Raw genomic sequence first — 17,544 nt, forward strand, 5'->3', positions numbered from 1 at the left:
CTTGCCGGTACTTTGAATCCAATTAACCGAAGCAAATCAGGACAATCTATATATCCACAAACCAATTTATAAAGAAAAATAATAGACATTTTAGATCTACGATCACTCAATAAATCCAGATGTATAAGTTTACACCTAGATTCATAAGATGGCAGAGGTAAGGAAAACTTTAATGAATATAAAGCAAAATAGATAAACTTTTTTTGTAGCCTTTCCAAGCGATTAACGTGCACAGCATAATATGGATTCCATACTATTGACGCATAATCAAGCTTAGATCGAACAAAAGTTGTAAATAATAATTTACGAGTATATGGATCGGAAAATTCTTTACAATTGCGTTTTAAAAATGCTAAAGCCGAATAAGCTCTAGGCATAATATAATCAATATGATATTTGAATGAAAGTTCATAATCAAAAACAACCCCAAGGTCAAGTTTAGTATATACTTTTGACAATAAAATATTATTAATTTGATACTGAGTATCAATTTTTTGTAAACGCCTACTAAATGGTAGGTGAACACACTTAGAAATGTTGAAATCCAATTTGTTTAATTGACTCCAAGAAAATAATCGATTTATATCAGCTTGTAATAATTTAGAATCCTGAAAACTGGAAATTTTTGCAAATAATTTAATATCATCCGCGTATAGAAGAAATTTCCCAAAAAGAAAACAAGAATCAATATCATTTATAAATAATATAAAAAATAGGGGGCCTAAATTACTACCCTGTGGTATACCAGAAGTGGCAACGTAGTAGTCAGAATTAAAACTTTCAACATTAACAAAACAAAGCCTATTAGTAAGATATGACTCAATCCATAATAGAAAAGAAGAATGAATACCTATTTTATGCAACTTTGCCAATAAAATTTTGTGTGAAACTCTGTCAAATGCTTTACAAAGATCAAAGTAGATAGCATCGACTTGATATCCATCCTCAAAATTGGAAATACAATAATTTGTAAAAAGAAGAAGATTTGTCACCGTTGATCTATTTCTTATGAAACCATGCTGAGAAACTAATAGAAATGAATGAACTGAGTTAAAAAGGAAATTAAATTTAATATGTTCGAAAAGCTTGGAAACACTGGATAATTTTGATATAGGTCTATAGTTTTTTATATCATTCTTAGCACCAGTTTTATAAACAGGGGTAACTGAAGAAATCTTCCATCTATCTATAAATAAACCTTTAGATAAAGAGAGATTAAAAATATGAGCTAAGGGAAAACAAATGGATTTACTGCACTGTTTTAAGAAATAAGGCGAAATTCCATCAATGTCAATTTTAGTTGAATCTTTCAACATTTCAAAACCACGTAATACGTCTGTTTCATTTAATTTAATAGAACCCATATTTATGACTTCCTTAACAAAATCCAACGAAATGTTGTTATCTGCAACATCAGTTGGGACCAAATTGGATTTAAAAAATGAAGCAAAATATTCAGCAATATCTTTGAAAGATGTTGCATATTTACAATCAAGCACCATTGGTATTGGAAAATCACTGGACGATTTCTTTTGTTTAATAAAAGACCGAAATGCCTTTGGATTATTATTAATTTTAGATTCAAAATCAAGAATATATTGTTTGTACAAAAACTTATTAAGGAATGTAAATTCTCTGCTGTAGTGCTTATATTTATTATGATTTTCAAACGAATTTGTGGATTTATAGAGTTTGTAAAATTTGTTCCTGAGGTTCTTTAGTTTTTTTAAACCTGGGGTATACCATGGTATTTTATACTTAATAGGATTCAATGTAGGCACATGCTCAGAACATATTCGCTTTATATTAACAAGAAAAATATCGAAACATTCATCTATGGACTTATTTATGAATAAACTTTCCCAGTTACAACTTTGAATAATTTCATTTAGAATATTGAAATCACATCTCTTAAAATCAAAATGTGAGTTATCAATTATATTAGAACTAAAACTGTAAAATTCAATGGTTACAACAAGCGCAACATGATTTAAATCAACGTTACCTATTGGATGATCTGATAATTCTATTTTGAAGTTAATATTCTTACTTAAATATATTAAATCCAAATATCTATTTAAATAATTTGGAAAGCAATTCACTTGGACTAAATCAAGACTAAGCATAGAATCAATAAAATTAATTTCATGCGATAAATTAACATTATTAGCATACATAAAGGATGAATTAGGGTATGAGAACCAAACTAATTTACATAGATTAAAGTCACCCGCAATAAAACAGCCATCATTTTCAGATTCTGGAACAATATCAACAATATTTTGGATATGTGCATCATAAAGACTTGTTGGCGATTTAGGTGGAATATACGAAGCAAGAATATAAATTGAATTAGTAGCACCGATGATACGTACGCAAAGTTGGTCCAATAAACTGTCATTATTTGGCAAATTAATTAATACGGAATTAAAACATAGATTAATAGCTATAAGCACACCACCACCACGAGAACATCCAGTTTTAGCTATGTCTCGATCTTTACGGTACAATTTATACAGCTTGGTATCAAAAAATTCACCATCATAAAAATCAGGATTAAGCCACGTTTCCACAAAAACAATGACATCATAATTACATTGTGATGTTTCCATAAAAATATCAGAAGATTTAGTTCGTATACCAGACATATTTTGATAATATATTTTAAGAGAGGAAAGGCTATGGTTGATTAAGCTGGAGGTTGCTCCTGTTGGACCCTGGGAAAATTATGAAATGGCCGCACTCTCACATTCGATGGCCATAACATCGGCTTAAAAATTTCATTGTAGAAATCAGCTGTAACGCCCAATTTGAAATTAACACTTCTCAGTTCATCAAGGTTTGCATCGCTTTTAACAAGCTTATAACACGTTAAATGATTTCTAGTTATACTAGAGTGCTTTTCAACGTAGGCTATTATATCTTCAGCAACAACAGTAGGTTTAAACGATGATAAATGAATCCATTTTTTATGTACTACGACATCCAACTCGTTACTTGAATTTTGACCAAAAACCGCTTTTTTATGTTTAACATTACTTATATTTCTAACCCCATCAACATTGTTCGTTGGGTTATGATTTAAAGACGAGAGACCATGGGGAGAGGCACCAGCTGATAAACTAATGCGCTCACCGCAGACTGCAGTATCAGCAATACCATCACGCATAACATTATTGGTAGATAATTGTGAAGCTTCTCTGTTTGGAGCATCTGCAACAATAACAGACTCATTAACTGCATTGCTTGTGTTGCTAAAACCAGCATTCACAACAGATAAATGAGAGGCTTCTATGGAAACGGGATCAGCATTAGCAGCAACAACACCAAGTGGTGAGATATTAGATAAATGATGATTATCTGAGAGAGACGCTCGACTAATCATGCCAAGAGCAGCAGAACTAGACAAACCGGTATTGAGATTATGACTTTCAGCTCCTTTTAAAACATCAAATTGGGAAATTAAATCAACCAGCATTTTCTTAAGCTCTCTAACTTCAATTGAGAGCATAGACACGGAAGAAACCAATTCTCTCGAGATTGTTATGCATTCATTGCAATTATAAAATATATTTTTAGTTTTTTTAATAACTTCAAATATATTTACATCAACAATTTCAGTGCAGATATAATGAAACCGGCAACCACAAATGTTACACCTTATATATTTTTCAGCATTTAAAGGTTTAAAACACTTTGCACACAGCGATTTTGGCGTAATTGATGCCATGATAGAAAAAAATTAATCAACGTTAAGCAAAGGTCACTGATGAACTGTGGTTCTGCTTCTTATACCTCTAAATTCAAGAATGTTGCAACTTGAACGGGTTGCGTCCATGTCGAATTCGACGATAGGTGAGTCGACTTAGCTGTCCATGTGTTAGGTATCCAGCCGTCAATTCTTGCCCAATAGGAATTGAGGTGGTTGCACCATCCTAAGCTAAGACTACTTGTGGTTGTCTGGAGTGCTACTGCGATGGATGGGGGGTGGTCTCCGATTATGGTGTTCACACGATATTGATCTACTGGCTGAACGACTGCGTCCGTGTGAGTACCATTCAGACTTGCTTGATAGGCTTCTTGATCTAGGTGTTCACGTTTATATCTTTGGTTCTCCCTCTATAGATCATGAAGATCTTTCCTGGCGGGGGAGTCCTGTCAATAAGACTATGGCAGGGGTGTTCCTGACGATAGCACCCAAGCAAGTACTACATCGAGAACATATAATTGTGTCGATGGACTGGTAAGATCTTCGTCTCCTTATGAAGATGATCCATTGGAGTTATGAAGAGACACCCTGTTGCAGTTCTCAGTGCAGCATTCTGGCAGGGTTGGATATTCTTCCACTGCGTATCACTTACATTCACAAACCACACTGGCGCCGCATAGCTTAACTCTGACAGGCCTATTGCTGTATAAGAGGTCAACAAGGTTTCTTTGGCAGCGCCCCAAGTACTGCCGGTTAGCGACTTGAGGACCTTGTTCTTACTTCTCAGCTTATGGCATAAAGCAGCAGCTTGCGCACGACACGACTACTTGAAAAGGCTGTCGAACGTTACTCCAAGTATCTTGGTGTAGTTAGTGGTCGAAATCGGTTCTTCATCGACCAATATCACAAGTGGGAGCTTTATCTCAGCCGTCCATGTGGGGAACAGTGTGGCTGGTTTTGTGGCGGATATTTTCATATTCCTCAGATGGAAGAATTTTACAAGATCAGCTATGTAGAAGTTTAACCTCTCACATATCGCTCATTTGCTGCGATACTGGCATAACTCAAAAGACGTGATTTTCGTGTTAATGATGTACGATTGTTCGCTATAATATACCTCATGTTATGTAGAAAATTCATATGAATATCTCTTACACACTCTAATTGAGAAGCTGTAGAAGTTCCTCTGCCCCATATAAAGTGTGTGTAAATCGAAAACTGTAAACGCATTTTCTGCAAAGTAGTTTTTTTTTGAGTTATGTCTGTCTTGCAGCAAATGAGCGATATGTGATCAATAATGGGATCCGACGCCATGATCGAACAATCTTCCGCCAACATTACTAGACTCCTGTTTCTGAATTCCACAAACGACTGGCGCCCACACATATAGTTGATTATTCAACGCATCAAAGACGGTCGGAGATTTGTCTTCTCGATGCCTTTGAACAGTTTGGCATGGTTGACGGTCCTCGATAGGTCAAGTGCCACCACAACTGTTCGGTTGCACGGCCTGTTTTGGTTAAGTCATCTGTTAATACGTGTGGAAATGTCGTGTAATGTTGTTATTGTGCTAGGCATCTTGCGGAATCCATGTTAATGTTGGGCAACTGGAAAATTGCTTCTCAGCGATGGGAGGAGTAACGCTTCAAGTGTCTTTGTTACTAGCAACAAGAGTGAGATTGTCCTGTACGATTCACCTCAGTTGGCATTCTTGCCAGGCTTCAGTAGCGGGACCACCCTGCCTATTTTCCAGGCTTCAGGAACTATGTGGGAGGGTAACGACAAGTTGAGGGCTGATGTTAGATACTCAACTGCGGGTTCATCCAGCTGCTTCAGTGTTACCATGGATATTCCGTCCGGACCGAACGATTTGGATGACATCTGCAACGTCCTCCTTAGTAAATTGTGTTGGTACCTTCTCGACTCGTAGTGCCCTTATGCCACTCCATTTCGCCCTATCACTCCCGGGGTGCTCTGTGAATTGCCGGTTAAAATATCTCGCGCACCTCTTCGGGTCTGCCACAGTTACGTCGTTAAATGTGATAGCCGTTCTGCCATCCCTGAAGGCTGTTGAAAGCCTTCTTGTCGCTAGTAGGATAATTGGTGCATTCTGAGGACATTCCAGCAAAAAAATGCAATTATTTCTTTGTTCCGCATCAATATATAACTACATCTGTATAACCCTATAACAGTTAAAACACATTTAAGGTCAATTGACTTTGTGTAAAATATAAAAACTAAATTAAATTAACTATATCTATTGTATTATCTGCAACGTACTCCTTAGTAAATTGTGTTGGTACCTTCTCGACTCGCAGTGCCCTTATGCGACTCTATTTCGAACTATCACCCTCGGGGTGCTCTGTGAATTGTCGGTTAAAATATCTCGCGCACCTCTTCGGGTCTGTCACAGTTACGTCGTTAAATGTGATAGCCGTTCTGTCATCCCTGAAGGCTGTTGAAAGCCTCCTTGTCGCTAGCAGGATAATTGGTGCATTCTGAGGACATTTGTTCCGCATCAATATATAACTCCATCTGTATAACCCTATAACAGTTAAAACACATTTAAGATCAATTGACTTTGTGTAAAATATAAAAACTAAATTAAATTAACTTTATCTATTGTATTAGTATACGAGAATATATGTATGCGAGTGTGTGTATGTGTGGGACAGTTCAAACAAATTTTTACACGTTTTCACATGGTCAGTGCCGGTAACTGATAATGATGCTGCCTCTCCACACACTCCCAGCACTTTAGATTTTAATTTTGAAAATCAATTAAATATTAAAATTGTTTATAACAATAATAATTAAATCATTTAAAAAACATTTGATTTATTTTGGGGCTTTTTCACCAAGCGGTGTGTGAAAATATTATTTCCGAATCGTCAAAAATTCTATCGTTTTCATTTTGTTTGTTATTGTCGGTCAGTTGGTTGTTCAGAAAGATTTAAAAAAGTTTGTTAGAGTTGGTAAAATAAAAGAAATAAATTTTACGGCAAGTTGTACTTCGAGAAAATGCCTAAATTACGAAATATTGTTGTGAATAAATTGTTGGAATTATTTATTATAATATATTTCGTGAAATTGTCTTTCGTAAAATGTGAGTAAACTATTTATTGATTTTTTTCTGAAATTTGTATTTTAATAACCGAAATATTTTCATAATTAAAAAAACTTCAAATAATAAGAACAACCATAAGGAGTAATAGAGAAAAAGGAAAATGAAACTCTGTAGTGATATTTTATTATGTCACATTTCGTTACGGATACATGCAATCATGGCACAATGAATAGGTAGTCCATTTAGCGCAGCTGATGTCTTGATTAACTGTCAAAGTAGGAAATTTCTACTTGAATTCGATGTGCAGTGTTGCCAACCATTTGAAATATTATATGGAAAATTTTGACAGATAATCGAGACAAAAACAAAGGTTTTTGTTTTGATTCATCACCTTATTATTGCATCATGCATGCAATACTATAAGGAAATATGACATAATACGACATCACTACAGAGTTGCATTTTCATTTTTTGTTCTCCTACTCCTCTTGGGGGCATAACATCGCCATTCTATTCGGCTACATCTTCCCATATAAATTTATTTTGTCTAAGTTCTTCAGTTATTGTTCGTCGCCAGGTCGACATCGATTTCTTCACCATTGGGGATTCCATTCAAGCATCATTCTAGTTATGCTAGGGACAGTTTTTCCTAGGGTGTGGTCATTTCCTAAGACTTATCTATTCCACAGCTCTACGTTACTTATGATGTTGGGCCAGAATATTTTGCATATGATCCTGAGACATTTGTTTATGAATACCTGTAGCTATGGTGTTAGAACAGTGATGTGCAGACCTAAATTGAGACTTAGTTTGTGTGAGCGGAGAACAAATGAGAGTTCGTTTTTAACCATTAAACGGCATTTACATTATAACATTTGCCCGGTTAACCTCCTTTAAGGGGAATTTATTTGGCATGTATGTTATGGAATTGACAATTTAGATTTAATAAATCCAGTACAATGTAAACGTACTATTAATGTGTTAGATACAAAGGTTTAGGTTTCCTGGATATATGTGGGTTTCTCACTGTTTGAGAAGCGATTTAACATCTAATCAGTGTACTTCTCAAAATGTGATCCGGCTGGATGGACCAAATGTTCTGTGAGAATTTAAACTACAATCTAAAGAAAAGTTTGGGTTTCAATATCTCACTGAACACCTAGCCTCTTGATTGCGATCGTTTCTTCACGAAGGTTCTTTTTACCGCGCTTACAGATAGCAAAAGGTTTTGACGTATTCCATTGCTTGGCCTTGTAGCTGGTGTAGTTAGTTTGCATGGTGTTAGTTTCTCGATATTAATCTCAAGTCCAATATTGAGTGTCAGTCTCTCCAGATTTTCTAAATTTATTGCATGTTTGATATCTTGTTAGAGCGCATTCAAATATCATTCGCATAATCTAAGTACCTATTTATATCATCATTTTTTGTCCGTAACATTTGAATCTTAAAGTCTAGTAATAATTTACATATGTTGTTGTATTTTTGACAGTAGTGTCCATCCAGAAACTTCTACTACAGGCAATCCAGTCACCTATTAATTATACAAGATACTTTTTAATGGCAAGAGCAGCCTAGGTGTCCCTAACTGAGTCTTCAGATTTCCAAAGTCTTATATTAAAGGCTTCCATTACTCTATCATATGGTATATGTGTGATCTGACATGAAGATTAATTTGACATACATTATGTTCCTGTACTGCAAGAATCTACGAGTTTTTACTATTTTTTTCGATAACATAAAGGAAAAAAGTGTTATCGTAGTAAAAAATAGTAGATTCTTGTAGTACGGGAACAGACCAATATATGCAACGGATGTCATGAGAGACTACACGTTATGTTTATAAAAACATCCCCATGACAGTTCCCATGCATTAGCAGCTTTGATCAGAACAAAAACATCTGTTCTATATTCGACCATCTGTCAAATTTGATCTATCAGTACGTCTTCGGACGGCTCACATGAAAGACGCATTTTAAAGAGTTAATCATGCCTACGGGCTTAAAAAAATTACAAAATGGCGCTGTGTTAAGCTGTCGCTTAACTTGCCACGTGTTTTATCTACCCGACTAAACGAAAAATAGTTTATCATCGAATACAAATTTGAGCGAAAATTGTTTATAAGAAGATCTCGTTTTTATACAACAGTAATCCAAAGGATTCACAGACGGTGTATACATATGGTGTATGGTCTTATACCTTCTATTTTAATAGAAAGTGGACTAGCTGGAGGAGGACCCGACCTCAGTTTTAAAAGAATAAAAAATAACCTAAATAACCGTGGTCTTTAGAATATAAAGACCGTGGCATGTCCAGTTCCTTTCACTTCTTTGCAATCTTTCCTGGCACTTTAAAACAGCCATGGTTCGATAAAACCACAGCCAAACGAGATCAAACAAATCAATATAATCCTAACAAATCATGCTTTCTGTAAAGCTACACTGGAGAAAGCGGTTTCATCAGCCTTACGTGAAACATGCAGTTAGGAGGAAAATGTTGATCATGTATTATTTCACTGCCAAAACATTACGGATGAGATAAGTTTACATCGGAGTATGCAAAATTCAACATCCACGGTGGATTTCATTAGCAAATATGGATTTGATAAAACTCATGTTTTTATCAAGTTTTTGGAGAAAATAGAATTTAACATTAAAAACTTTTAATGTTCATGGCGATATAGCGGCCAAAAACCCTTCGGAGTAAACTCGACATCATGCCGAGGACAAATTTAAATACAAAAAAATTGATCTAGTAATAGTTCTCATTGTTGGCAACATTGCACGTCGAGTTCAAGTAGAAACTATGCACTTTGACAGTTAATCGGATAGATGCGTTCATTGAGTAACTATTTATTGACTGTGATTTCATCCGGATTATTTTCTGGTCTATTCCCTTATTGTTAAATGCTTTCCATATGGCAGTTCGTCGGATGATATATCAGGCTTTCTTGAAATCGAAACAGGAGAGTGCGCCATCCATTTCATAGATGCCACTCCTGTAGAAGATCAAAAGAATTTCGGTCTTCAATATTATAGACATTTAGGTTGTAAAATTCGTCAAGGACCTTGAAAATGCACATAATGATGAGATCTTTATAATCTGCGAAGCAGTTTTTTACAAACCACGAACACATAACGACAAATTACCGTCATTTCGGATGGAAATTGCATCAGGGCTATCAAAATATGTAAAATTGGTGGGGATTTTTATATAAGGCAATGCCAAAACTTTAATATTATACATATTGAAAATATTCTGTTTTTTTTTTATCGTAAGAAATCCTGAAATATTTGTCTATAGCCATATCACTAGGAAAATGAGGATATAACCTAAAATGAACGGCATCTTTATAATTTGTTGGAAAACGTGTTCAAAACCCCCAAAATACGAAAAAAATTTAGAGATCAGAAGGTTTTCTTATCGAATACCTTAAGGGCTTCCGAATGATCGATGTGTATAAAACGATATTGAAAACTGTCAGATCATACAAATACCTTATGATGGAGTAATTAAATCCTGTCTAAGGTGCTCGACACCTAGGGTTGCTCTTGCTAGCATTATATTATATATAGTAGAATGTAAGTAGTATAAATAGTACGTGACAACTTTTAGGTTAGCCGAGCTGCTGTGGAATTGTTTAGATGACACAATTGTCAAAAATACAACTATGTAGATGAATACCGGCTATCAATTAGATTTAAAGATTTAAATGTTAGGAAAGAAAGATGATGAAATAAAAGGAGATGCCATTCGAGTGAATGCCTCAGGATCATATCTATATATATATAAAAGAGCTTAGTGTTAAGTGAGTGAGTGACTGACTGACTGACAGATCATCGCCCAGACGAAACGGATAAAGCTAGAAGCTTGAAATTTTCAGTGAGGGTTGCTGTTGGTATGTAGGCGTGAGATAAGGCTGGGTTTTTGGAAATTCGAACTAGAAGGGTACGAAAAGTACTAAAATGTACCAAATATGGTACCCTTTGTATTAGACGAACTGGAAGAGCTAGAATTTTGAAATTTGGCATGTGGGTCACTGATGGAAAGTTAGAAAGATGTACAAAAGGGTTTTTGGAAATTCCACCTATAAATGTACAAAAAGTACTTTACTAAAATTAGTTCTAATTGTATATATATTGAGCAAATATAGATAAAATCTTGCAATTTTACATGGAATATAGGTTGGGAAGTGGTGTTGATGTATGGGAATGTTTTAAGAAATTCGTACATGTGTACTATTTGTATTTAGTTGAGTGTATAGTGATGGAATCCGGAAAATCGGAATCAAGACTACTATTGGAGAACAAGATTGAAGTAGCTTTAGAAAATCGTACGTATGTGTACGAAAATTACTAAATAGTACTAAATTTGGTGCAAGTTGGATTTAGGTGAACAGATAGAGCTGGAGTCTTCAAATTGTGAAAAAATTACTGTTGAATGTAGGATTGGGGTAGTTATTTATTGGTACAAAAAGTACCAAATTTAGTACAATTTGGATTTTGCTTAAAAGGATAGGGCTGAAATCCTGAAATTTGAAATTAAGATTACTGTTGAAGATTGAGCTATAGTGACATCTTTGCAAATTCCTATTTATGTGTACGAAAAGTACTAAACTGCACTAGATTTGGTACAATTTGGATTTGGGTGAAAGGAGAGAGCAGGAAACCTAAAATTTGGGATAATGGTTGCTATTGGAATATAAAATTGAGATATGGAAGCATAGTACTTATGTTTACTAAATAGTACTATATTTGGTACAACTTGATTATTTGAGAACGGATAGAGCTGGACTCCAGAATTTTTGAATTAAAATTCCTGTTGGAGTGTAGGATTGAGGTAGATTTGGAAATTCTTAATTATAGAAACAAAAAGTACTAAATGGTACCAAATAGTTTGCAAATTGTTTTTGCGTGTACGGATAGCAATTTTGAATTAGTATTACAGTTAGAGTGCAGGATTGAGATAAGTCGGTAGTTTGGAAAATTTGTCATTATGTGTACTAAATGGTACAATTTGGATTAGAGTTAAGGGATAGAGATGGAAAACTTAAGATTGGAAGGAAAATTACAAAATTAAGGTAGTCTTGGAATTTCGTACTTATGGACAATTAATGGTACTAGATATGGTACAATTCGTTGTCTGTGAGCGGGAATCCTAAAATTTTAAATTAAAATTAAGGTTGGAGTGTAGGAAGGGACATGGAGGTAGTTTTAAAATGCGTAATTATGTGTACAAAATGATACTAAGTTTAGTACAATTTAGATTTGAGGGATTTGTTATGGTACAGGATTGAAACATTGTTGGAAATTCGAACTCATAAGTACGAAAAGTACTAAATGGTACTAAATACGGTAAAATTGAGATCTATGTGAACGGGTAGGGCTTGTGTCCTAGAAATTATGATTACAATTATTGAGGCAGTTTTAGAAAATTTGGTACAATTTGGATTTTGGCGAACGGGTAGAACTCGAATCCTGAAAGTTGCAAGTTGGGAGTGTAGGAAAAATACAGAATGGTACCAAATCTGATACAATTTAGTGAACATAGAGAGCTAGAATTTTTAAATTTAGACTTACGATTACTATTAGGAAGCTGGTTTAAAATATTGAGATAGGTTTGGAATATGGGTACGAAGAGTAGAGAATGGTATCAAATGTGGTATAATTTGGTCTGTAATGAGCAGACAGAGCTGAGATTTGCTATTACGATTACTATTTAAAAGCAGAATTGATTAACATTTGGCAATTTGTCCTTATGAGTACCAAAAGAATTAAATTTGGTACAATTTGGACTTTGGTGGAATTAAGATTACTGTTAGAGTGTAGGATTGATGTAGTTTTAGAAATTCTGGGTATAAAAAGTACTAAATGGTACTAAATTTGAAACTATTTGGATTTGTATGATTCCTGAGATTTAGAATTCAGATTACTGTTGAAGTGTAGTATTTGAAAACTTGAATTTATCTGTATGAAAATTCACTAAATTGGGAACAATTTGGATTTGGGAGAGCTGGAAACCTACAATTTGGAATGTCAGTGACAAAGATTTAGAAAGGAGGACCAAAGGGTTTTAGGTACTAAGTGGTACTAAATATAGTGGTGGTGATGGTATGGAGGTTGTCTTGAAAATGTGTACTTATATGTTCGAAAAGTTCTAAATGGAACTGAATGTGAAACCTGTACGTTTCTGCTAAAGTATTTAATTGGAATTCTGATCTATTTTTAATCTATGTAATTGAAATAAGAAAGAGATTTCGCAAAATAGTGCTGATGTGTATGAAGAGTACTTAATGGTAATAAACTTGATATTAAATGTAGGAATAGAGGTGGAACTCAGAACTATAATACAACAAATTATACAGTATTCAAGATTTCTATATGAAATATTTTTTTATTCCCTTTCATACGAAGTAGCGGGTACTTTGCTAGTGTAGGATATTCTGGTCCAATATCATCAATAACATAGAGCTGGCAACTGATACAAACGCCGATTATAGAATGCCTTTAGGGCTTCTTATAGTAGACCCGAAGGACTTCTTGTAGAAGACCATTAGGTCATCTTATAGACGACCATTAGGTCATCTTGTAGAAGACCATTAGATCATTTTATAGGACCAGAAGGTCATCTTATAGATGACCAAAAGACCTTCTTACAGAAGGTCAAAAGGGCTTCTTTCTGCATACCATATTACTTATGATTACCAGAAGATCTTATAGATTACCAGAAGTCTTCTTGCAGCAGGGCCACTTATAGAAGACCTTAATGCGTTTTTATAAAATCTTCCTGAGAAATTACAATTGTAATAATTCGATTTTTAATGCATTTAAAATTCAAGTTATTACAAATGAAATCATTTGAATTATAAATGGAATCCTTGATCCTTGTTACGAAATTCAAGTGAAATTTTCGAATTGAAATGTTTTGAATTACATCTGAAAAAATTGTACTACCAACACTTTTTAAATTATTAGGCGTGAAATTTCAGACAATCAGAAAAATAACACACAAACCACGACCAATGACAAATCAATTAAATAAAATGTAAAGTGCGTTGACAGATTATAACTGCTTTCGGATATTTTGAAATGTCATTGCCTGCTTGTTTAATTAAATTGCTGAGATTATCAACACTTATCCGGTACTGCTGCTGTTGCGATCGATGTGAAATTGCTCTACTCTACAAACATAATAACTGACACCCACTCAACTGGAAAGTTGAGAATCATTTTGTTAGCGTTGAGAGTCGGAAAATCGAAAAGTCCCAGCCTAAACGAAGTTACTGACCACGTCGCATAAAATAACGCATATAGAATGGAGTAGATAAAATGGGGGTTTGAGTTTGGTGTAAAAATTTAATTGAACCCACATTCGTATGTATTTGCATACAACAATTATTAACAAATTGTTGAAATAATGAAAAAATAGTTGTTAAGCATGAAATAATTATAAATTAAATGGTTTTTATTTAAAACATTAAAACAACAATAAAATGAAAAAAACTCTATAACAAATGAAAGTGAAAACGTGAAACAGCAGATGCGTGGAGAATATAAATATACGTTAAGTTCCGCCATGGGGTGGACTTTAAAATACCGAAAACATACCGAAAAAGACACGTGACGTTTGAAAAATACTTCTGAAATCCTCAACATATCTAATAGTGGGGTTATCTTTATATGAGGGTTTAAACTGAAACCGGGCCTATATTGATTATTTTTATATTGAGATTTCACTCATTGATTTTTATATCTAAATATAAAATTAACCCAATCTGGTTAAAAAAAAACTAGGGCAACAATCCGAAATAGACCGAAAAATGAAGAGTGTAGTTAATTCTGAACCTTGGGTTAATATTAATTTTTGGTAGGGAAATTCGGTACATAAGGAGTATTCAAAATACCAAATTAAAGCCAATTCGAATGAGAATGTCGTCATATGGGGACTATATTACTATACGTGAACCGATATATACAATTTGAAATGCCAAACATCCTAGTTGAACCCGCAATGTCTGTGTAAAATTTTGGAGCTCTATTTTAATTATTGCAATTTCTATCGGGATTTCAACTATAAGAAAAAGAGACGGACATCTACATAGAATTTTATGCCTTCCAATCGGCGAGGCATAATTCTACCCAAACCCGTCTACGAACTAGTTCATTCATAGTTCAATTCAATTAATTCGGTCAATGAACTAGGTGAACGAGAGTGAAATGAAACGACTGGATCAAACTGAACGAAGTGAATGAAAGAACCGGACCTAGTACCAATCGTTCCCTTCGTGGAATAGTTCCTTTTAACTAATTCGTTTCGGAACGACACAACCATGGCACAATGAATAGGTAGTCCATTTAGCGCAGCTGATGTCTTGATTAACTGTCAAAGTGGGTAATTTCTACTTGAATTCGATGTGCAGTGCTGCCAACCATTTGAAATATTATATGGAAAATTTTGACAGATAATCGAGACAAAAGGAAAGGTTTTTGTTGGTGTACATCACCTTATTATTGCATCATGGACACAACCATGGCACAATAAATTGGTAGTTCATTAAGCGCAGCTGGCAATTCGATTAACTTTCAAAGTGCATAGTTTTTACTTGAATTCGATGTGCAATGTTGCCAATCATGTGAAATATTATTAAAAAAAATTGACAGATGGTCGGAACAAAAACAAATTCTTACATCACCTTATCATTGCATCATGGTACAATCATTAGGCGATAGTCCATTTAGAGCAGTTGACTATACGATTAACAGTCAAAGAGCCTAGTTTCTAATTGAATTCGACGTGAAATGTTGCAAACCATTTTACTAGATAACATTTGATAGATAATCATCATAATAAATAGGTACTCCAATTAGCACAGCTGACTGTGCGATTAATTGTCAAAGTGTATTGTTTCTACTTGAATTCGACGTGCAATGTTGCCAACCATAAGAAAAATTACAGATGGTCGAATATAAAAAACATATGCTTTTGTTTAGATACATCACCTTACTATTTCAAATTTGCACCCTACCTTTTTATCGTCAATTCGGCAAGAATGCCCTTTATTGCTCCTACTGTTCACAATTTTACCGGATCAAATAAAGAATGAAGTCTGCTCTCAGAGAAGCGGCATAACGTGGAGTATCTCATGACAACTCGAAGACTTGGAGTATGCGGATGATATTTGTCTTCTCTATCACAAGATTTCAACCTTGCAGTAAAAATTAGAAGACCTGGAGAGACTGTGTGGAAATGTTGGACTTGATATTAACATTAAGAAAATTTATAGATCATTTACGTTGTATCGGGTTTAGTAAATTCAGTAGATCTAAATGATCAATTCCATTGCATATAAATCAAATAAATCCTCATAGAGGATAGGTCAAACTCGTCAGATTAGCCGAACTGTAGTAGAATTATTTAGGTTGATACCATTGCCAAAAATTCAGGAAATAGGAAATAAAGCAGAGGCTGTAATATCGCAAAAATATAATGAACAGTGAGCGAAGACAAAATGATGCTTAGTAAATTCATATAAATGTGGTGACGGGATTATTGCCGATATATAAAGTGCATTGTGTAGTTAGTAAAGTTCTTCCGAGTGATCGATATGTGATAAAAGATATTGAAAGCTGTCATATCTCACAAATACCTTATGATCAAGTCATTAAAGCCTGTAATATAAGACGTTGGACCCAAGGGCTGTTCTTGACAGTATTGTATTATTTTGTATATAGTAAAATGCAAGTAGTATAATTGTAAATGATTATCGACAATCAATTCGATTTTAAGATTTAAATGCTACGAATCGTGATACAATAATAAGATGATGTATGAAAACAACAATTTTTGTTTTTGTCTCGACCATGGCACAATAAATAGGTTGTCCATTTAGCTCAGCTGATGTCTCGATTAACTGTCAAAGTGCGTAATTTCTACTTGAATTCGATGTGCAGAGTTGCCAACCATGTGATATATTATATGGAAAAATTTGACGGAAGGTCGAGACAAAAACAAAGGTTTTTGTTGTGATACATCACCTAATTATTGCATCATGATCTCGACCATCAATATAACATTTCACATGGTTGGCAACTTTGATAGTAAATCAAGTCATCAGCTGCGCTAAATGGATTACCAATTCATTCTGCCATGGCTTCGAATGAAAGATGTTAAAATAAAAGATATCATTCGAGTGAATACCTCAGGATTTTATGCAGGATATTCTGGCCCAGCATCATAAGTAACATAGAGTTGTGAAACCTAACGAACCAGGAAACCATACAAAAGCTGATTAAACGTAAGAAATAGGTTGGTGGCTACATCTTAAGAAAAATATCCATAGCATATGTCATGATACAATAATAAGGTGATGTATCTAAACAAAAACAATTGTTTTTATCTCGATCATGATTCCATAATAAGGTGATGTATCAAAACACAAACTTTTGTTTTCGTCTCGATCTTCTGTCAAAATTTTCCTTATAATATTTCACGTGGTTGGCAGCATTGTACATCGAATTCATATAGAAATTACCCATAATGCAATAATTAGGTGATGTATCAAAACAAAACACTGAACATCGAATTCATGTAGAAATTACCCACTTTGACAGTTAATCGAGACATCAACTGCGCTAAATAGACTACCTATTCATAGTGCCATGAACCATCGACCATCTGTCAAATTTTTCCTTATAATATTTCATGTGGTTGGCAACATTGCTCATCGAATTCAAGTAGAAATTACGCACTTTGACAGTAAATCAAGTCATCA

The 17,544-nt window shown here is 34.3% G+C and overlaps 1 protein-coding gene across 1 annotated transcript in view; it reads right to left on the reverse strand.

Moving 5' to 3' along the window:
• LOC133323912 (myophilin) overlaps positions 1-17,544 on the reverse strand; it is a 126,702-nt gene that overhangs the window by 74,743 nt on the left and 34,415 nt on the right. The gene's annotated exons all lie outside the window — the stretch shown is intronic.

Source organism: Musca vetustissima, unplaced genomic scaffold (assembly GCF_032173495.1).
Source record: "Musca vetustissima isolate MV318-11 ecotype Yass unplaced genomic scaffold, APGP_CSIRO_Mvet_v1 utg24669, whole genome shotgun sequence".
Lineage (NCBI taxonomy): Eukaryota > Metazoa > Arthropoda > Insecta > Diptera > Muscidae > Musca > Musca vetustissima.